At 48.8% G+C, this 19,605-nt stretch overlaps 1 long non-coding RNA gene across 1 annotated transcript in view; it reads right to left on the reverse strand.

Moving 5' to 3' along the window:
* LOC135051348 (uncharacterized) overlaps nt 1-19,605 on the reverse strand; it is a 201,980-nt gene that overhangs the window by 138,747 nt on the left and 43,628 nt on the right. The window contains exon 2 of the long non-coding RNA XR_010242198.1: nt 11,890-12,029. This is a non-coding gene — a long non-coding RNA (uncharacterized LOC135051348). The remainder of the gene's footprint in view (nt 1-11,889; nt 12,030-19,605) is intronic.

Raw genomic sequence — 19,605 nt, forward strand, 5'->3', positions numbered from 1 at the left:
GTGGAATCTGCCTGCCGCAATGTGTAAAAATGGGGAATCTGCCTGCCGCAATGTGTAAAAATGGGGAATCTGCCTGCCGCTATGTGTAAAAATGGGGAATCTGCCTGCCGCTATGTGTAAAAATTAGAGATGAGCGGGTTCGGTTTCTTTGAATCCGAACCCGCACGAACTTCACTTTTTTTTTCACGGGTCCGAGCGACTCGGATCTTCCCGCCTTGCTCGGTTAACCCGAGCGCGCCCGAACGTCATCATGACGCTGTCGGATTCTCGCGAGACTCGGATTCTATATAAGGAGCCGCGCGTCGCCGCCATTTTCACACGTGCATTGAGATTGATAGGGAGAGGACGTGGCTGGCGTCCTCTCCATTAGAATAGATTAGAAGAGAGAGAGAGAGAGAGAGAGAGATTGTGCAGACAGAGTTTACCACAGTGACCAGTGCAGTTGTTGTTAAGTTAACTTTTATTTAATATATCCGTTCTCTGCTATATCCGTTCTCTGCCTGAAAAAAACGATACACAGCAGTCACACAGTGTGACTCAGTCTGTGTGCACTCAGCTCAGCCCAGTGTGCTGCACATCAATGTATAAAAGCTTATAATAATTGTGGGGGAGACTGGGGAGCACTGCAGGTTGTTATAGCAGGAGCCAGGAGTACATAATATTATATTAATTTAAAATTAAACAGTGCACACTTTTGCTGCAGGAGTGCCACTGCCAGTGTGACTAGTGGTGACCAGTGCCTGACCACCAGTATAGTAGTATATTGTTGTATACTATCTCTTTATCAACCAGTCTATATTAGCAGCAGACACAGTACAGTGCGGTAGTTCACGGCTGTGGCTACCTCTGTGTCGGCAGTCGGCACTCGGCAGGCAGTCCGTCCATCCATAATTGTATAATTATATACCACCTAACCGTGGTATTTTTTTTTCTTTCTTTATACCGTCGTCATAGTCATACTAGTTGTTACGAGTATACTACTATCTCTTTATCAACCAGTGTACAGTGCGGTAGTTCACGGCTGTGGCTACCTCTGTGTCGGAACTCGGCAGGCAGTCCGTCCATCCATAATTGTATTATTATAATATATACCACCTAACCGTGGTTTTTTTTTCATTCTTTATACCGTCATAGTCAGTCATACTAGTTGTTACGAGTATACTACTATCTCTTTATCAACCAGTGTACAGTGCGGTAGTTCACGGCTGTGGCTACCTCTGTGTCGGCAGTCGGCAGGCAGTCCGTCCATCCATAATTGTATTATAATATATACCACCTAACCGTGGTTTTTTTTTCATTCTTTATACCGTCATAGTGTCATACTAGTTGTTACGAGTATACTACTATCTCTTTATCAACCAGTGTACAGTGCGGTAGTTCACGGCTGTGGCTACCTCTGTGTCGGCAGTCGGCAGGCAGTCCGTCCATCCATAATTGTATTATAATATATACCACCTAACCGTGGTTTTTTTTTCATTCTTTATACCGTCATAGTCAGTCATACTAGTTGTTACGAGTATACTACTATCTCTTTATCAACCAGTGTACAGTGCGGTAGTTCACGGCTGTGGCTACCTCTGTGTCGGAACTCGGCAGGCAGTCCGTCCATCCATAATTGTATTATTATAATATATACCACCTAACCGTGGTTTTTTTTTCATTCTTTATACCGTCATAGTCAGTCATACTAGTTGTTACGAGTATACTACTATCTCTTTATCAACCAGTGTACAGTGCGGTAGTTCACGGCTGTGGCTACCTCTGTGTCGGAACTCGGCAGGCAGTCCGTCCATCCATAATTGTATTATAATATATACCACCTAACCGTGGTTTTTTTTTCGTTCTTTATACCGTCGTCATACTAGTTGTTACGAGTATACTACTATCTCTTTATCAACCAGTGTACAGTGCGGTAGTTCACGGCTGTGGCTACCTCTGTGTCGGAACTCGGCAGGCAGTCCGTCCATCCATAATTGTATTATAATATATACCACCTAACCGTGGTTTTTTTTTCGTTCTTTATACCGTCGTCATACTAGTTGTTACGAGTATACTACTATCTCTTTATCAACCAGTGTACAGTGCGGTAGTTCACGGCTGTGGCTACCTCTGTGTCGGCACTCGGCAGGCAGTCCGTCCAACCATAATTGTATTATATACCACCTAACCGTGGTTTTTTTTTCATTCTTTATACCGTCGTCATACTAGTTGTTACGAGTATACTACTATCTCTTTATCAACCAGTGTACAGTGCGGTAGTTCACGGCTGTGGCTACCTCTGTGTCGGCACTCGGCAGGCAGTCCGTCCAACCATAATTGTATTATATACCACCTAACCGTGGTTTTTTTTTCATTCTTTATACCGTCGTCATACTAGTTGTTACGAGTATACTACTATCTCTTTATCAACCAGTGTACAGTGCGGTAGTTCACGGCTGTGGCTACCTCTGTGTCGGCACTCGGCAGCCCGTCCATAATTGTATATACCAGTGACCTAACCGTGGTTTTTTTTTCTTTCTTTATACATACATACTAGTTACGAGTATACTATCTCTTTATCAACCAGTCTATATATTAGCAGCAGACACAGTACAGTGCGGTAGTTCACGGCTGTGGCTACCTCTGTGTCGGCACTCGGCAGCCCGTCCATAATTGTATATACCACCTAACCGTGGTTTTTTTTTCTTTCTTTATACATACATACTGCAGTGCCACTCCTAGATGGGCCCGGTGTTTGTGTCGGCCACTAGGGTCGCTAATCTTACTCACACAGTCAGCTACCTCATTGCGCCTCTTTTTTTCTTTGCGTCATGTGCTGTTTGGGGAGGGTTTTTTGGAAGGGCCATCCTGCGTGACACTGCAGTGCCACTCCTAGATGGGCCCGGTGTTTGTGTCGGCCACTAGGGTCGCTAATCTTACTCACACAGCTACCTCATTGCGCCTCTTTTTTTCTTTGCGTCATGTGCTGTTTGGGGAGGGTTTTTTGGAAGGGACATCCTGCGTGACACTGCAGTGCCACTCCTAGATGGGCCCGGTGTTTGTGTCGGCCACTAGGGTCGCTTATCTTACTCACACAGCGACCTCGGTGCAAATTTTAGGACTAAAAATAATATTGTGAGGTGTGAGGTATTCAGAATAGACTGAAAATGAGTGTAAATTATGGTTTTTGAGGTTAATAATACTTTGGGATCAAAATGACCCCCAAATTCTATGATTTAAGCTGTTTTTTAGTGTTTTTGGAAAAAAACACCCGAATCCAAAACACACCCGAATCCGACAAAAAAAATTCGGTGAGGTTTTGCCAAAACGCGTTCGAACCCAAAACACGGCCGCGGAACCGAACCCAAAACCAAAACACAAAACCCGAAAAATTTCAGGCGCTCATCTCTAGTAAAAATGGGGAATCTGCCTGCCGCAATGTGTAAAAAGGGGGAATCTGCCTGCCGCAATGTGTAAAAATGGGGAATCTGCCTGCCGCAATGTGTAAAAATGGGGAATCTGCCTGCCGCTATGTGTAAAAATGGGGAATCTGCTTGCCGCAATGTGTAAAAATGGGGAATCTGCCTGCCGCAATGTGTAAAAATGGGGAATCTGCCTGCCGCAATGTGTAAAAATGGGGAATCTGCCTGCCGCTATGTGTAAAAATGGGGAATCTGCCTGCCGCAATGTGTAAAAAGGGGGAATCTGCCTGCCGCAATGTAAAAATGGTGAATCTGCCTGCCGCTATGTGTAAAAATGGGGAATCTGCCTGCCGCAATGTGTAAAAAGGGGGAATCTGCCTGCCGCAATGTGTAAAAAGGGGGAATCTGCCTGCCGTAATATGTAAAAAGGGGGACGCTGTCTGCCGTAATGTGTAACAAGGGCACGCTGTCTGCCGTAATGTGTAAAAAGGGGACGCTGTCTGCCGTTATGTGTAAAAAGTGTACGCTGTCTGCCGTAATGTGTAAAAAGGGGACGCTGTCTGCCGTAATGTGTAAAAAGGGGGACGCTGTCTGCCGTTATGTGTAAAAAGTGTACGCTGTCTGCCGCTATGTTTAACAAGGGCACGCTGTCTGCCGTTATGTATAAAAAGTGTACGCTGTCTGCCGCTATGTGTAACAAGGGCACGCTGTCTGCCGTTATGTGTAAAAAGGGGACGCTGTCTGCCGTTATGTGTAAAAAGTGCACGCTGTCTGCCGTAATGTGAAAAAAGGGGGACGCTGTCTGCCATAATGTGTAAAAAGGGGACGCTGTCTGCCGTAATGTGTAAAAAGAGGAATCTGTCCGCTGTCAGGTGTAAAAGGGTCTCTACCTGGTGTAGTGGTGCTACTGTGCGGCGTAATTTGAATAATGGAGACTACTGTGCACCGTTTTATGAATTGGTATTCCCCACGAAGCCACGCCACTATGTATTTTTGCGCGCGCCTACGGCGCGCACTGCCCCTGTTCTACATGCATGGGTGGGGCTCCGATGCCGTTTCTTGCACACAGTGCTAAAATTTCTAGTTACGGCACTGTTGCTTGGTATCCATTTCTCTGGCCCTGAGCAGGTCCCCTTCACCAGATCCTCTCCAGGAGTGAGGGGGTGGACTTGGATGGGATGGGGGGGGGGGGGGGGCAAAGCATTTTGCCGCACCTGGGCCCACCGCTCGCTAGTTCCGCCACTGCTTAGAACGTAGCCCTCAGATATGTGATGCCAGCAGTGTCTTTTTCACTCCGGCACCTTCTGCTGCATTAGCATATTTTAAATTGCTTCTGCTTCCAAAGACAGAGCAGTGATGTGAACTGCATCCTTCCCTAAATCAGGCCCCAAGAACATTTATCTGTGGGAAGACCTACAGTAGGTACTGTATTTGAGGAGCAGAAACCTGGATTACTAACTAAACCTAAAACCTTTATTGCTGATAGTCACTATTTCAACGGGATCTGTGCACCAGCACAAATGCTTTAATCCCTGTAACCTAATCTTCAATAAAGAAGCATTATAAGGTATTAAGAAAGTGCCATTTGATTCAACCTAATATTCCCAACATTTGCATTTAACAATTAAAACACATTAAGGGGTCAATTCATGAAGCAGAGAAAAGAGTTGAAAAGTGAGCCAGTGGAGAAGTTGCCCATGGCAACCAATCAGTATTGAGGTAACATTTACAAAGTGTATTCTATAAAATTATACATAGCAGCTGATTGGTTGCCATGGGCAACTTCTCCAGTGACTCTCTTCTCCACCCTTTTCACTGCTTCATGAATAGACCCCTTATACTCATACAGTTGGTTGTAATGAATACTTGGCTTGCAGCATTACCTATGCTGAAACACTCCCCCCTGCTGGTGATGTAAAGAAATAATAAACTTGTTTTACAGAGAATAATCTGTAAACTGGATTGAATTGTCTAATGGCCTTTTACTCTTACAGCCAGTTCAGAGCCACACTGCTCACGCGCCAAGTTTGATTACCAGTGGTGGTCACATCTAAGACTTGGACGTAGGGTAATTGATAGTCATGGGTGGTATTCATGTGACCGGCGATCAGCAGACCGACGGTCACATGACCTCCCCCAAAATCTCACCCCCTCACTATCCCGACGGTCGGCATGCCGACCAACAGGGACTATTTCCACTCGTGGGTGTCCACAACACCCATACAGTGGGAATAGAACCCATAGCGACCGCAGGTCGCCACCGAGCCCGCAGCGTGGTGAGCACAGCGAGCTCACAAGGGGCTTGCTGCACTCACCCCTCCCCGCCGGGATCCCAGTGTCGGTATGCTGCTGGGATCCAGGCGTCGGTATGCTGACCGGCGGTCAGGAGACCATCGGTCATACCACACCCGATAGTCACTGAGCATCTGTGAGAGGTAATTTAAGGGGACGGTGAGTCAAATGCAGGTTTATTTGACTTGTCATTCTGTGAAGAGACTTTGAAAATGTGCATTGTAGTGCTGGGTATACACTAGAGATGTGCACCGGAAATTTTTCGGGTTATGTGTTTTAGTTTTGGATTCGGTTCCGCGGCCGTGTTTTGGATGCGGACGCGTTTTGGCAAAACCTCCCTTAAAATTTTTTGTCGGATTCGGGTGTTTTTTTTTTCAAAAAACCCTCAAAAACATCCTATAGTATTATTAACCTCAATAACCATATTTTCCACTCATTTCCAGTCTATTTTGAACACCTCACACCTCACAATATTATTTTTAGTCTTAAAATTTGCACCGAGGTGGCTGGATGACTAAGCTAAGCGACCCAAGAGGGCGGCACAAACACCTGGCCCATCTAGGAGTGGCACTGCAGTGTCAGACAGGATGGCACTTAATTAAATTGGCCCCAAACAGCACATGATGCAAAGAAAAGAGAAAAAGAAGTGCACTGTGGTCGCTGGATGGCTAAGCTAAGCGACACAAACACCTCAATATCACAGGAATTATTCGTTCTAATCAATGGTATTATTGGTCCAAATCACTGGAAGAAAATGACAAAATCACAGGAATTATTCGTTCTAATCAATGGTATTATTGGTCCAAATCACTGGAAGAAAATGACAAAATCACTGGAATTATTTGGCAAGATCACTGTAATTAATAATTATAAATCACTGATATTAATTGGTAAAATCTCGCTATCACCTGCCTAGTGAAGTGGAATCTAGATGGGATTTTGTACCGGGGACACAATAACTTCATCAATTGTCTAAATTGTAATGCACTAATGGCGGAAAACGGGCGCACAACTAACAGCGCAGTGATTATACTGAGAACTGATTATACTGATCACTGATGATACTACAGAGAACTGACACTGAGCAGCGAGAACAGCATTGGACTATTGTACTGTAGTATACTGGTCCCCACAATGCAGCAAAGATATTGAGCACTGATCCGGAGAATAGAACTGAGTAGTACACGGAGCTGCAAGATACAGCAATGGCCTACTGTACTGTACAACTATATACTGTTGGTCACCAAAATGCTGCACTGTACTACTATATATACTGCTCACAAAAATGCAGCACAGATATGGAATGGATACTTGCAGTGACACGGAGCTGCAAGATACAGCAATGGCCTACTGTACACAACTATATACTGTTGGGTCACCAAAATGCAGCACACTGAGCACAGATATTTGCAGCACACTGAGCACAGATATTGAGCTTTTCAGGCAGAGAACGTAGATATTTGCAGCACACTGAGCACAGATATTTGCAGCACACTGAGCACAGATATGGAGCTTTTCAGGCAGAGAACGTAGATATTTGCAGCACACTGAGCACAGATATTTGCAGCACACTGAGCACAGATATGGATCTTTTCACGCAGAGAACGTAGCCACGTCCTCTCCGTTCAATCTCCAATGCACGAGTGAAAAGGGCGGAGACGCGCGGCTCTTTATATTGAATACGAATCTCGCGAGAATACGACAGCGGGATGATGATGTTCGGCCACGTTCGGGTTAACCGAGCAAGGCGGGAAGATCCGAGGCTGCCTCGGACCCGTGAAAAACAGGTGAAGTTCGGGGGGGTTCGGATCTCGATGAACCGAATCTGCTCATCTCTAGATACACTAACAGATTAATTGTGTGTGAGAGTGACAGACATTTTATCTGACAATGTGACACCCAGCATATATCGTGACCACACACTGTCAGATATTTCACTGTGCATGGCCCACAAAATCTACGCTTCTCCCCTGGGGGTGAAATACCGTATTTCGTTGTTCCTCCCCTGTGAAGGAACTGGGGAAATATTGGTTCATTGGCTGCATTAGTGTACTGTATACACTGTTTATAAACGCATATCACTTAACAAATCTCATACATTCACCTGTAAAAAAGGTATGCAGTTATAATACCACTGCACGGTATCTCGGCGGTCACAATGCCGATGCCGGGATCCCGCACAGCGTACCGCCGATGCGGAATGCCAGTGCCACAGGCTTTTTTCTCTCTAAAGGGAGAATATAGCCTGTGGCGAGCGTAGTGAGCCATCGTGCCCGCAGCGAGCCTGGAAGGGGCTTACTAGTGCTCGACACTCTGCTGGCATTCTGGTGGAAGGGGTGCCGGCGGCAATATAATAACGGCTGGCATCCTGGCCATCGGTAACTCATACTGATCCCGTAAAAAATATGCAACAGTAAATCTAATACAGTATATTAGTTCCAGCATGAGCCACCACATATGAAGATACACTTGATAAATACACAGAAATTTTAAATAATTAGCGTAAATAACCAGGAATTTCTTCCTAGTTTTCTGCCTTTCAGCAGCTTAATAAGTAACATAGATTTCAAGACACATCAATACTAGAATTCTACCACTATAGATTTGTAGTAAATGGGTGGTCTTCAGTTTGCCGGCTGTCGGGGTCCCGGGGCACTGTATACCGGCGCTGGAATCCCGACAGCCGGCATACCAACACCGTTTCTCTCTCTTGGGGGTCCATGACCCCCCTGGAGGGAGAATAGATAGAATGGCGTGCGTAGAGCACCACCGTGCCCGCAGGGCGGCGAGTGCAGCGTGGCGAGTGCAGCATGACGAGTGCAGCGTGGCGAGCACAAAGAGCCGGCAAGGGCCTCATTTGCGTTCACCACGGTCGGGATTCCGTCGCCGGTATGCTGTGCACCGGGACCCCGACAGCCGGCATACCATACTACACTTGCAGTAAATGACCTTTAGAGAGAGAGAGAGATTAACCATCTGGTGTACAAACTGGCATATATCAGAGTGGAATTACTTTACTGAGAAAACTTTCTACAGTATGTCTTACTTAGACACAGGTTGATCTAACATTCAAGGCCGGATGTAATGACGCTGAGTTTGGTGGCCATGCGTGATGTCGGCCAAACTCGGACATTTGTTTAAAGGGGCAATTACTTACAAGGCCTTTGCGCACATATGCGCATGTGCAGTCATTCTCTGCCTGCAGGTAGAGAAAGCTATGTGGGGAGCCTGCAGTGTGGTCAGCTCTGTGTGTCCGATGGACACACAGGCGTATCACTGTTTATATATATACTGGGTGCTTCACCGCGCCCTACGGGCGCTCTTCACACCGTCGCAAGGGGCTACGCCCTCTTAACCCTTGCATGCCTTTCTGGGGTTCAATATTTGTATTATATGGAATATTACCTGCATTCCTTTGTTAGTGGTTAAATATTGCACAATGAAAGGGCGTGCGATGGTGAAGGAGGTGCAACACCTTGCGACGGCGTGAACAGCACCTGCAGGGCACGATGTACAGAATGTAGCGGGTGCGGGGGGGACTGCGGATGATGGAGGGTGTCTGTAGATGCTGCGGGTTAAGGGGGGGCGGAAGCGGGAGGGGGCCCAGATGGGGAGGGTCGGGAGGTGCTGCAGGTCGGGGAGGGGCAGAGGAGTGGGGGCTGCAGATGGGGGATGGGTCTGGAGGCACTGTAGGTGGGGGAGTGGCAGGGGTGCCACGGGTGGGAGAGGGGCAGGTGCGGGGATGTTGCGGATGGGTGAAGGGTTCCGTAGGTGCTGTGGGATGGGAAGGGGCGGGGGTGCCGGGGGTGGGGTAGGGGGTCCGGAGGCGCCGTGGGTAGGGGAGGGGCAGGTACGGGTGGTGCTGTGGATGGGGAAAGGGGTCCGGAGGCGCGGCAGGTGCGGGGGTGCCATGGGTGGGGGAGGGGTGGTTGAGGGGGGACTGCAGATGCTGCGGGTGGAGGGGGGCAGGTGTGGGGGGAGACATATATGGGGGGTGGAGGGGGTCTGGAGGTGCTGTGGGTGGTGGAGGGGCATAGGAGTGGGAGCCACGGGTGGTGTAAGGGGTCTGGAGGCACAGCGTGTGGGGGAGGGGTGGAGTGTCGCATGTGGTGGAGGGGAAGGTGCGGAGGTGTGGTGCATTGGGGAAGGGTCTGTAGGCGCTGCGGGTACTGTACCTGCCAAAAAGGTAGTTGGAGGGCATGTAGTAACAGGGCCAGGACAGGAGTGACAGGGTCAGAACAGGGGTGACGGGGCCAGGACAGGGGTGACGGGGCCAGGACAGGGGTGACGGGGCCAGGACATGGGCTAGGACAGAAATGACAGGGACAGGATAGGGGTGACAGGGCCAGGGTAGGGGCAGCAGGACCAGGACAGGGGTGACAGGGCCAGTATAGGGTTGACAGGGCAAGCACAGGGGTGACAGGGCCAGGATAGGGGTAACAGGGCCAGCATAAGGGTGAAAGGGCCAGGATAAGGGTGACAGGGTAAGGCCAGGGTTGACGGGGACATGACAGAACACAGGGCACGGGAGAGATTGGTATTAGGGAAAAAACAGTGGTGACAGACAGATGTGTCTTACCGGAGTCACTGCTGCTGGCTGCTGCTGTTCCACTCCAACCTGTTGGGATCTGCTGCTGGTGGAGACTTGGCATGGCTGACTCTCTCAGGCTGGAGTCCTGCTTCCTCTGCCCGTCAGCATCCCTCCCCCCCTCCTCAGTCACACACCGCAGACCTCGCGTAGCTGCCGGGCACTGTGGTAAGGGGAGATTGGGAGTGACTGGTTAGCCCCCAGGAGACGCTGCGACTGGAGGGAGGAGGGGGTCATAGCATGCACGCGGCGCGGACCTCGCGGCTGCTGGGCACTGTGGTAAGGGGAGACTGGGAGTGACTGGTTAGCTCCCAGGAGATGCTGCGGCTGGAGGGAGGAGGGGGTCGGAGCCTGCAAGCAGCTCTGACTTCTGCAGCGCTATCCGCTGGCTAAAGTGTGTGAAGGAGCTGGGCGCACCTCACTGTGGGCGGCAGCGCTGTAGCTAGTGGTGGGGTTGCCGGGGCTGGAGATAACAGAGGCAGTACGGAACCTGCACAGCGGCAGGTGCCCCACAAAACTGCAGCTAAGAAGCGTGGAGTGTGCTAGAAAGTGACGCTCCTTCGCGCCAGAGAGACCCTGCTGAGTATGCTGATGTGGGGGTCAAGCACACAGTGAGCCGGTGCCCATCTGTCTGTACGGCATACCCCCTCACACACCCCCATACCTCCCAACTGTCCCGGGGTTCCGCCAGCAGAGCCGGATTAGGGGGGGGGGGCAGGGGGTACTTACCGTGGGCCCCACAGTTTTAGGGGGCCCCCCGGCTGGAGTAGCTCTGTCCCAGCTCAGAAGCTCCCCCGTCCTGCCAGCAACAGCGGCAGCATTGTGCTACAGTCAGCACACGCTGCTGCGTGTTGGCAGGTCTGTGGTGTTGCAGGGAGGTAGCAGTCTCCCTGCTTTCTTCTGCCTGTGTGGGTGTGTAGGGGGGAGCGACCACCTCCTCTGGATTTAGCACTAGCTGAGGGGCCAAAATTCCATATAGAAAAAAAAATCCCATAATTTGCATAAGGGGGCGTGGCCACGCGAGCCACGATTATGCAACGCCCCTAACCCCACAGCAGGCACAGCAATGAGATAGGGCTCCCCTGTCTCAAGTGCCCTGGGCCCCCCGGACTCATAATCCGCCCCTGGAGGCATGCCAGCAGCTCACAGAGTGCTGGGCATGCCCCCTCACTGACGAAAACGGGGGCCCTCACGTGAAGCCATGCCCCCTTTTTGTTTGCCACGCCCCCTTTCCACTGCACATGTGTCCCTCCTTCTGCCTGAAGAAAGCGGGGAGGTATGCACCCCTGCCTGTGCCATGCCAATACTATTTGCTTCTGCTCCTAGTCTCCTATAGATTTGCCCAGATCTGTGACTCATTTGACTAACTCCGCCCAGTGTTGTGACTCCGCCCAGCGTTAGCAAATTAGTCACAAAATCACAGATCTGGGCTATTGTATAGGAGATAATATATATATATATATATATATATATATATACACTCCCAAAGATGCGGCACTCTGGTTCACCTTAAAGAACGAAGGCGGGTGTGGACTCCCATATGGATATCAACGTTTCAATATTTATTTATATTGTCATCAGGATAAAAATTTACAAACAGAAACATACCTTTATAGTACACCGTCACCACGTGAATGCCGACGTCGGATGCGGGACAGCTCACCCGCCCCGTTGCCGCGCTGAAAGAGGACGTCACAGACCTGTGTCCTGAACGTCCAGTATGATATCACCATTGCAACAAGCCAACCCTAGATACAAGAGGGCACAGTGAAATACAAACAATGATAACTATATTCAAAACACATTAACAAATTATGGATATGATGATGATAAAGATGACACATCAACATATTAGCGTAATGCTGCGTAGGCTATATTTTCATTCAACCCTTTTGGGGCAATCACATTGAAGCGATGGATCCATTGCGCTTCACAGCGCAATAATTGCAGGACCTATTACCCTTACCACCTCTGATACTGACTGGGACCGTATGATCGGGGGCTCCGGTGCGGGCTGGCAGTCACTGGGGCTCCCTGCTGCTCCTGTGACTTCCCGTGCAGTAAAGTGATGCTGCAAAGTTGCAGCTCACTTTACAGCACCGAAGGTCACAGCAACAGGGAGCACAGATGACCGTCAGCCCTCCAGGAGCACCGATCACGATCCCTGCCTGGTGAGTATGAACTGCGGTGGATGGGGTCATGTCACAGGGTGGGGTGTCGCCACGATGGGGAGCAAGGTGCAATTGAGTACCATCGACAATTCCAGTTGACTCATGCATACGCAGGAAATACGCAGCTGCAGTCGCAGCGGCATCATGTTTTGAATTGCAGTAATCGTCAGATGTACGACCCGAAAATGGCCATGACACGCCTGCATTTTCCCAATCACTCCCAAATGTGCAGTTGCTCAATAATTGTTCGATTTGCGAATTTGCAATTTTGCAATTGAAGTTCAATAAGGCCCCTAGATTGCATTTTGCAGTAAAGATGTGCTGCAAAGCGGCAGCTCACTTTACAGCATATGAGGTCATATCAGCATGGAGTACCGATGACCGTCACTCCTCCAGGATAACCTTTCACTGTCTTGTGAATATAAGCTGCGGTGTGTGGGGGTCGTGGTGCGGGGGAGGGGGTGAGTCATCACGATGGTTGTAGCATAGGCGTTTTTGAGCAGCAGCACAGAGTCGGGGAATTTTTTGTAAAATACAGGGGGAGGGGGGGTTTGGGGGGTTAATTTACACTTCCCCAGTGGCTGTTATTGTCTGCAGCCGCCGGAGGAGTGGTCCTGCCATGCTGACCGATCAGGCGAAGGGACCTTCCTGTCCCTCTGAGAGCAGCAGCAGCAGAAAGTTTCTCATATGTGTATCTGACTGGTCGCATCCTGTGCGACCAGCTCAGATAAAGCACTTGCTGATGTGGTCACATCTGATGCGACCATGCCAGGCAAGTGGTTAATGGAGAGGGTAATTCTCACAGAGGTCTATTCATGCAGAAGTGAAAAGAGTAGAGAAGTGATCCAGTGGAGAAGTTGCCCATGGCAACCAATGAGCTGCTACGTATAATTGTATAGAATGCACTTGATAAATGTTTCTTCAAAGCTGACTGGTTACCATGGACAACTTTTCCACTGGCTCACTTCTCCACTCTTTTCACTATTTCATGAATAAACCCAGTACCTAAGGTGTCTCCAACAGGAACATATGTGTCCAAATATGGGAGAGTTAATAGGTACACTCAGTGCTTTAGGCGTCTCCTTAGGAGGCATATGTATCTGTAATAGATGTGAGTGCAATGCAACCGGTAGTGTATGGTATCAGAAAGAAAAAAAGAAAGAAGTACTGCCTGCAGTATCCAGTCACTTATATTGCCCGACCGTTATGGCAACTAGTGGCAGAGAACGGAGTGAGGAGGTGGTGACAGGTGCAGTCAGGTAGAGCAAAGTGAAGTGGCACTTCTGCTTTCATAATGGGGTGTGCTATCACTGCCCTGGTATCTCAAGAAATTTTTGGAAGTGGTGCACTAAGGTGCCGTTTCTGAACGATTTTGGTGGGGCTCACACGTCAATCCGCTAAAAAAAAACAGTGCATTGATTTTGTGCATTGAGGTGCAATTTTGTTGCAAATTCGTGTGCATTTTCAAAGTCAATTCTTAGTAAATGTGTGATTTCCACTGATACAAATGATAGTTTGATGATGTTTATGTCGATGGGGATTTGTCGCATTTTGGAGTACAAAGTTGCATTTGACATGCAACTTCCATGCAAATTGATACTTAGGGGGTCATTCCGAGTTGTTCACTTGCTAGCTGCTTTTAGCAGCAGTGCAAACGCTAGGCTGCCGCCCTCTGGGAGTGTATCTTAGCTTAGCAGAAGTGCGACCGAAAGGATCGCGGCATTGCTACAAAAAAATATTGTGCAGTGTCAGAGTAGCTCGAGACTTACTCATAGCTTGCGATCACCTCAGTCTGTTTAGTTCCTGTTTTGACGTCACAAACACGCCCTGCATTCGGCCAGCCACTCCCCCGTTTCCCCAGCCACTCCTGCGTTTTTATCAGGCACGTCTGCGTTTTTACACACACTCCCTGAAAACGGTCAGTTACCACCCAGAAACGCCCCATTCCTGTCAATCACTGAACGATCAGCAGTGCTACTGAAAAGCGTCGCTAGAGCTTGTGTAAAATCACATTGGCTTATGTGAAAGTACGTTGCGCGTGCGCACTGCGCACCATATGCATGTGCAGAAGTGCCAATTTTTAGCCTGATCGATGCGCTGCGAACAATGGCAGCTAGCGATCAACTCGGAATGCCCTTCTTAGTAAATTTGTGATTTCTCAAAATTGCGTCTTTTTTCACAAAAACACGGCACGTTGACCTTTAGTAAATTTCCCTCCAGTGGTCACTTTACATAGAGTACACACTGTTTGCTGCACTGGTTTGCATATCTTATACCCCAGTGGTTGTCTTACACCTAGTTGCACTCATGAGCGGTCGATTTAAAACATTTTAAGCAGATCAGCATACTGTATTTAGGAGGAACAGGGGATCATGTAGACATCCAGTAAAATGAATATAGGTGGTGTATTGTCATTACTAATATAATTAAGTAGTTTTTTAATGTTGATTTTGATTGCCGGCATTAGGAAATACACAGTCCTAAAAGTAATTATAGTGGTCAGGGCCATAACTAGGTGTGTGCGGAGGGGGAACCGCACATAGCGCTGCAGGCTAGGAGGCCCTGTTGGTGGCACTTGTCAATTATCTGTTTCAATTACTTTCACTTGCAGCATCCCCCCTTTTTGAAGCCCAGCATCTCCTGACCGCCCCTGTCTCCTACCCTGACCCCTTCTGTTACTAATCCCTATACAACATTAATGAACTCAACTTGAGATTTCTTTGGTATTTAGTCACACTGTCCTTTATTACATTTCAAGATGCTGACATACCCGGGGATTCGAACCCATTGCCTGTGGCATTGCAGTCAGAAAAATATCTATTGAGCTATCTACCATTGCATAGAAAGGTAGGTAATTCTAAGATAGATAATTCTAACTAGAGATGTGCACTTGAAATTTTTCGGGTTTTGTGTTTTGGTTTTGGGTTCGGTTCCGCGGCCGTGTTTTGGGTTCGACCGCGTTTTGGCAAAACCTCACCGAATTTTTTTTGTCGGATTCGGGTGTGTTTTGGATTCGGGTGTTTTTTTCAAAAAACACTAAAAAACAGCTTAAATCATAGAATTTGGGGGTCATTTTGATCCCAAAGTATTATTAACCTCAAAAACCATAATTTCCACTCATTTTCAGTCTATTCTGAATACCTCACACCTCACAATATTATTTTTAGTCCTAAAATTTGCACCGAGGTCGCTGGAAGACTAAGCTAAGCGACCCTAGTGGCCGACACAAACACCTGGCCCATCTAGGAGTGGCACTGCAGTGTCACGCAGGATGGCCCTTCCAAAAAACACTCCCCAAACAGCACATGACGCAAAGAAAAAAAGAGGTGCAATGAGCTAGCTGTGTGAGTAAGCTAAGCGACCCTAGTGGCCGACACAAACACCTGGCCCATCTAGGAGTGGCACTGCAGTGTCACGCAGGATGGCCCTTCCAAAAAACACTCCCCAAACAGCACATGACGCAAAGAAAAAAAGAGGCGCAATGAGGTAGCTGTGTGAGTAAGATAAGCGACCCTAGTGGCTGACACAAACACCTGGCCCATCTAGGAGTGGCACTGCAGTGTCACGCAGGATGGCCCTTCCAAAAAACACTCCCCAAACAGCACATGACGCAAAGAAAAAAAGAGGCGCAATGAGGTAGCTGTGTGAGTAAGCTAAGCGACCCTAGTGGCCGACACAAACACCTGGCCCATCTAGGAGTGGCACTGCAGTGTCACGCAGGATGGCCCTTCCAAAAAACACTCCCCAAACAGCACATGACGCAAAGAAAAAAAGAGGCGCAATGAGGTAGCTGTGTGAGTAAGATAAGCGACCCTAGTGGCCGACACAAACACCTGGCCCATCTAGGAGTGGCACTGCAGTGTCACGCAGGATGGCCCTTCCAAAAAACACTCCCCAAACAGCACATGACGCAAAGAAAAAAAGAGGCGCAATGAGGTAGCTGTGTGAGTAAGCTAAGCGACCCTAGTGGCCGACACAAACACCTGGCCCATCTAGGAGTGGCACTGCAGTGTCACACAGGATGGCCCTTCCAAAAAACACTCCCCAAACAGCACATGACGCAAAGAAAAAAAGAGGCACAATGAGGTAGCTGTGTGAGTAAGATAAGCGACCCTAGTGGCCGACACAAACACCTGGCCCATCTAGGAGTGGCACTGCAGTGTCACGCAGGATGGCCCTTCCAAAAAACACTCCCCAAACAGCACATGACGCAAAGAAAAAAAGAGGCGCAATGAGGTAGCTGTGTGAGTAAGCTAAGCGACCCTAGTGGCCGACACAAACACCTGGCCCATCTAGGAGTGGCACTGCAGTGTCACGCAGGATGGCCCTTCCAAAAAACACTCCCCAAACAGCACATGACGCAAAGAAAAATTAAAGAAAAAAGAGGTGCAAGATGGAATTGTCCTTGGGCCCTCCCACCCACCCTTATGTTGTATAAACAGGACATGCACACTTTAACCAACCCATCATTTCAGTGACAGGGTCTGCCACACGACTGTGACTGAAATGACGGGTTGGTTTGGACCCCCACCAAAAAAGAAGCAATTAATCTCTCCTTGCACAAACTGGCTCTACAGAGGCAAGATGTCCACCTCATCATCATCCTCCGATATATCACCGTGTACATCCCCCTCCTCACAGATTATCAGTTCGTCCCCACTGGAATCCACCATCTCAGCTCCCTGTGTACCTTGTGGAGGCAATTGCTGCTGGTCAATGTCTCCACGGAGGAATTGATTATAATTCATTTTAATGAACATCATCTTCTCCACATTTTCTGGAAGTAACCTCGTACGCCGATTGCTGACAAGGTGAGCGGCGGCACTAAACACTCTTTCGGAGTACACACTTGTGGGAGGGCAACTTAGGTAGAATAAAGCCAGTTTGTGCAAGGGCCTCCAAATTGCCTCTTTTTCCTGCCAGTATAAGTACGGACTGTCTGACGTGCCTACTTGGATGCGGTCACTCATATAATCCTCCACCATTCTTTCAATGGGGAGAGAATCATATGCAGTGACAGTAGACGACATGTCCGTAATCGTTGTCAGGTCCTTCAGTCCGGACCAGATGTCAGCATCAGCAGTCGCTCCAGACTGCCCTGCATCACCGCCAGCGGGTGGGCTCGGAATTCTGAGCCTTTTCCTCGCACCCCCAGTTGCGGGAGAATGTGAAGGAGGAGATGTTGACAGGTCGCGTTCCGCTTGACTTGACAATTTTCTCACCAGCAGGTCTTTCAACCCCAGCAGACTTGTGTCTGCCGGAAAGAGAGATCCAAGGTAGGTTTTAAATCTAGGATCGAGCACGGTGGCCAAAATGTAGTGATCTGATTTCAACAGATTGACCACCCGTGAATCCTTGTTAAGCGAATTAAGGGCTCCATCCACAAGTCCCACATGCCTAGCGGAATCGCTTCGTGTTAGCTCCTCCTTCAATGTCTCCAGCTTCTTCTGCAAAAGCCTGATGAGGGGAATGACCTGACTCAGGCTGGCAGTGTCTGAACTGACTTCACGTGTGGCAAGTTCAAATGGCAGCAGAACCTTGCACAACGTTGAAATCATTCTCCACTGCGCTTGAGACAGGTGCATTCCACCTCCTATATCGTGCAGAATTGTATAGGCTTGAATGGCCTTTTGCTGCTCCTCCAACCTCTGAAGCATTTATAGGGTTGAATTCCACCTCGTTACCACTTCTTGCTTCAGATGATGGCAGGGCAGGTTCAGGCGTTTTTGGTGTTGCTCCAGTCTTCTGTACGTGGTGCCTGTACGCCGAAAGTGTCCCGCAATTCTTCTGGCCACCGACAGCATCTCTTGCACGCCCCTGTCGTTTTTTAAAAAATTCTGCACCACCAAATTCAAGGTATGTGCAAAGCATGGGACGTGCTGGAATTGGCCCAGATTTAATGCACACACAATATTGCTGGCGTTGTCCGATGCCACAAATCCACAGGAGAGTCCAATTGGGGTAAGCCATTCCGCGATGATCTTCCTCAGTTGCCGTAAGAGGTTTTCAGCTGTGTGCGTATTCTGGAAACCGGTGATACAAAGCGTAGCCTGCCTAGGAAAGAGTTGGCGTTTGCGAGATGCTGCTACTGGTGCCGCCGCTGCTGTTCTTGCGGCGGGAGTCCATACATCTACCCAGTGGGCTGTCACAGTCATATAGTCCTGACCCTGCCCTGCTCCACTTGTCCACATGTCCGTGGTTAAGTGGACATTGGGTACAACTGCATTTTTTAGGACACTGGTGAGTCTTTTTCTGACGTCCGTGTACATTCTCGGTATCGCCTGCCTAGAGAAGTGGAACCTAGATGGTATTTGGTAACGGGGGCACACTACCTCAAGAAATTGTCTAGTTCCCTGTGAACTAACGGCGGATACCGGACGCACGTCTAACACCAACATAGTTGTCAAGGCCTCAGTTATCCGCTTTGCAACAGGATGACTGCTGTGATATTTCATCTTCCTCGCAAAGGACTGTTGGACAGTCAATTGCTTGGTGGAAGTAGTAAAAGTGGGCTTACGACTTCCCCTCTGGGATGACCATCGACTCCCAGCAGCAACAACAGCAGCGCCAGCAGCAGTAGGCGTTACACGCAAGGATGCATCGGAGGAATCCCAGGCAGGAGAGGACTCGTCAGAATTGCCAGTGACATGGCCTGCAGGACTATTGGCATTCCTGGGGAAGGAGGAAATTGACACTGAGGGAGTTGGTGGGGTGGTTTGCGTGAGCTTGGTTACAAGAGGAAGGGATTTACTGGTCAGTGGACTGCTTCCGTTGTCGCCCAAAGTTTTTGAACTTGTCACTGACTTATTATGAATGCGCTGCAGGTGACGTATAAGGGAGGATGTTCCGAGGTGGTTAACGTCCTTACCCCTACTTATTACAGCTTGACAAAGGCAACACACGGCTTGACAAATGTTGTCCGCATTTCTGTTGAAATACTTCCACACCGAAGAGCTGATTTTTTTGGTATTTTCACCAGGCATGTCAACGGCCATATTCCTCCCACGGACAACAGGTGTCTCCCCGGGTGCCTGACTTAAACAAACCACCTCACCATCAGAATCCTCCTTGTCAATTTCCTCCCCAGCGCCAGCAACACCCATATCCTCTTCATCCTGGTGTACTTCAACACTGACATCTTCAATCTGACTAT

The sequence above is a fragment of the Pseudophryne corroboree genome, chromosome 2, assembly GCF_028390025.1.
Source record: "Pseudophryne corroboree isolate aPseCor3 chromosome 2, aPseCor3.hap2, whole genome shotgun sequence".
NCBI lineage: Eukaryota > Metazoa > Chordata > Amphibia > Anura > Myobatrachidae > Pseudophryne > Pseudophryne corroboree.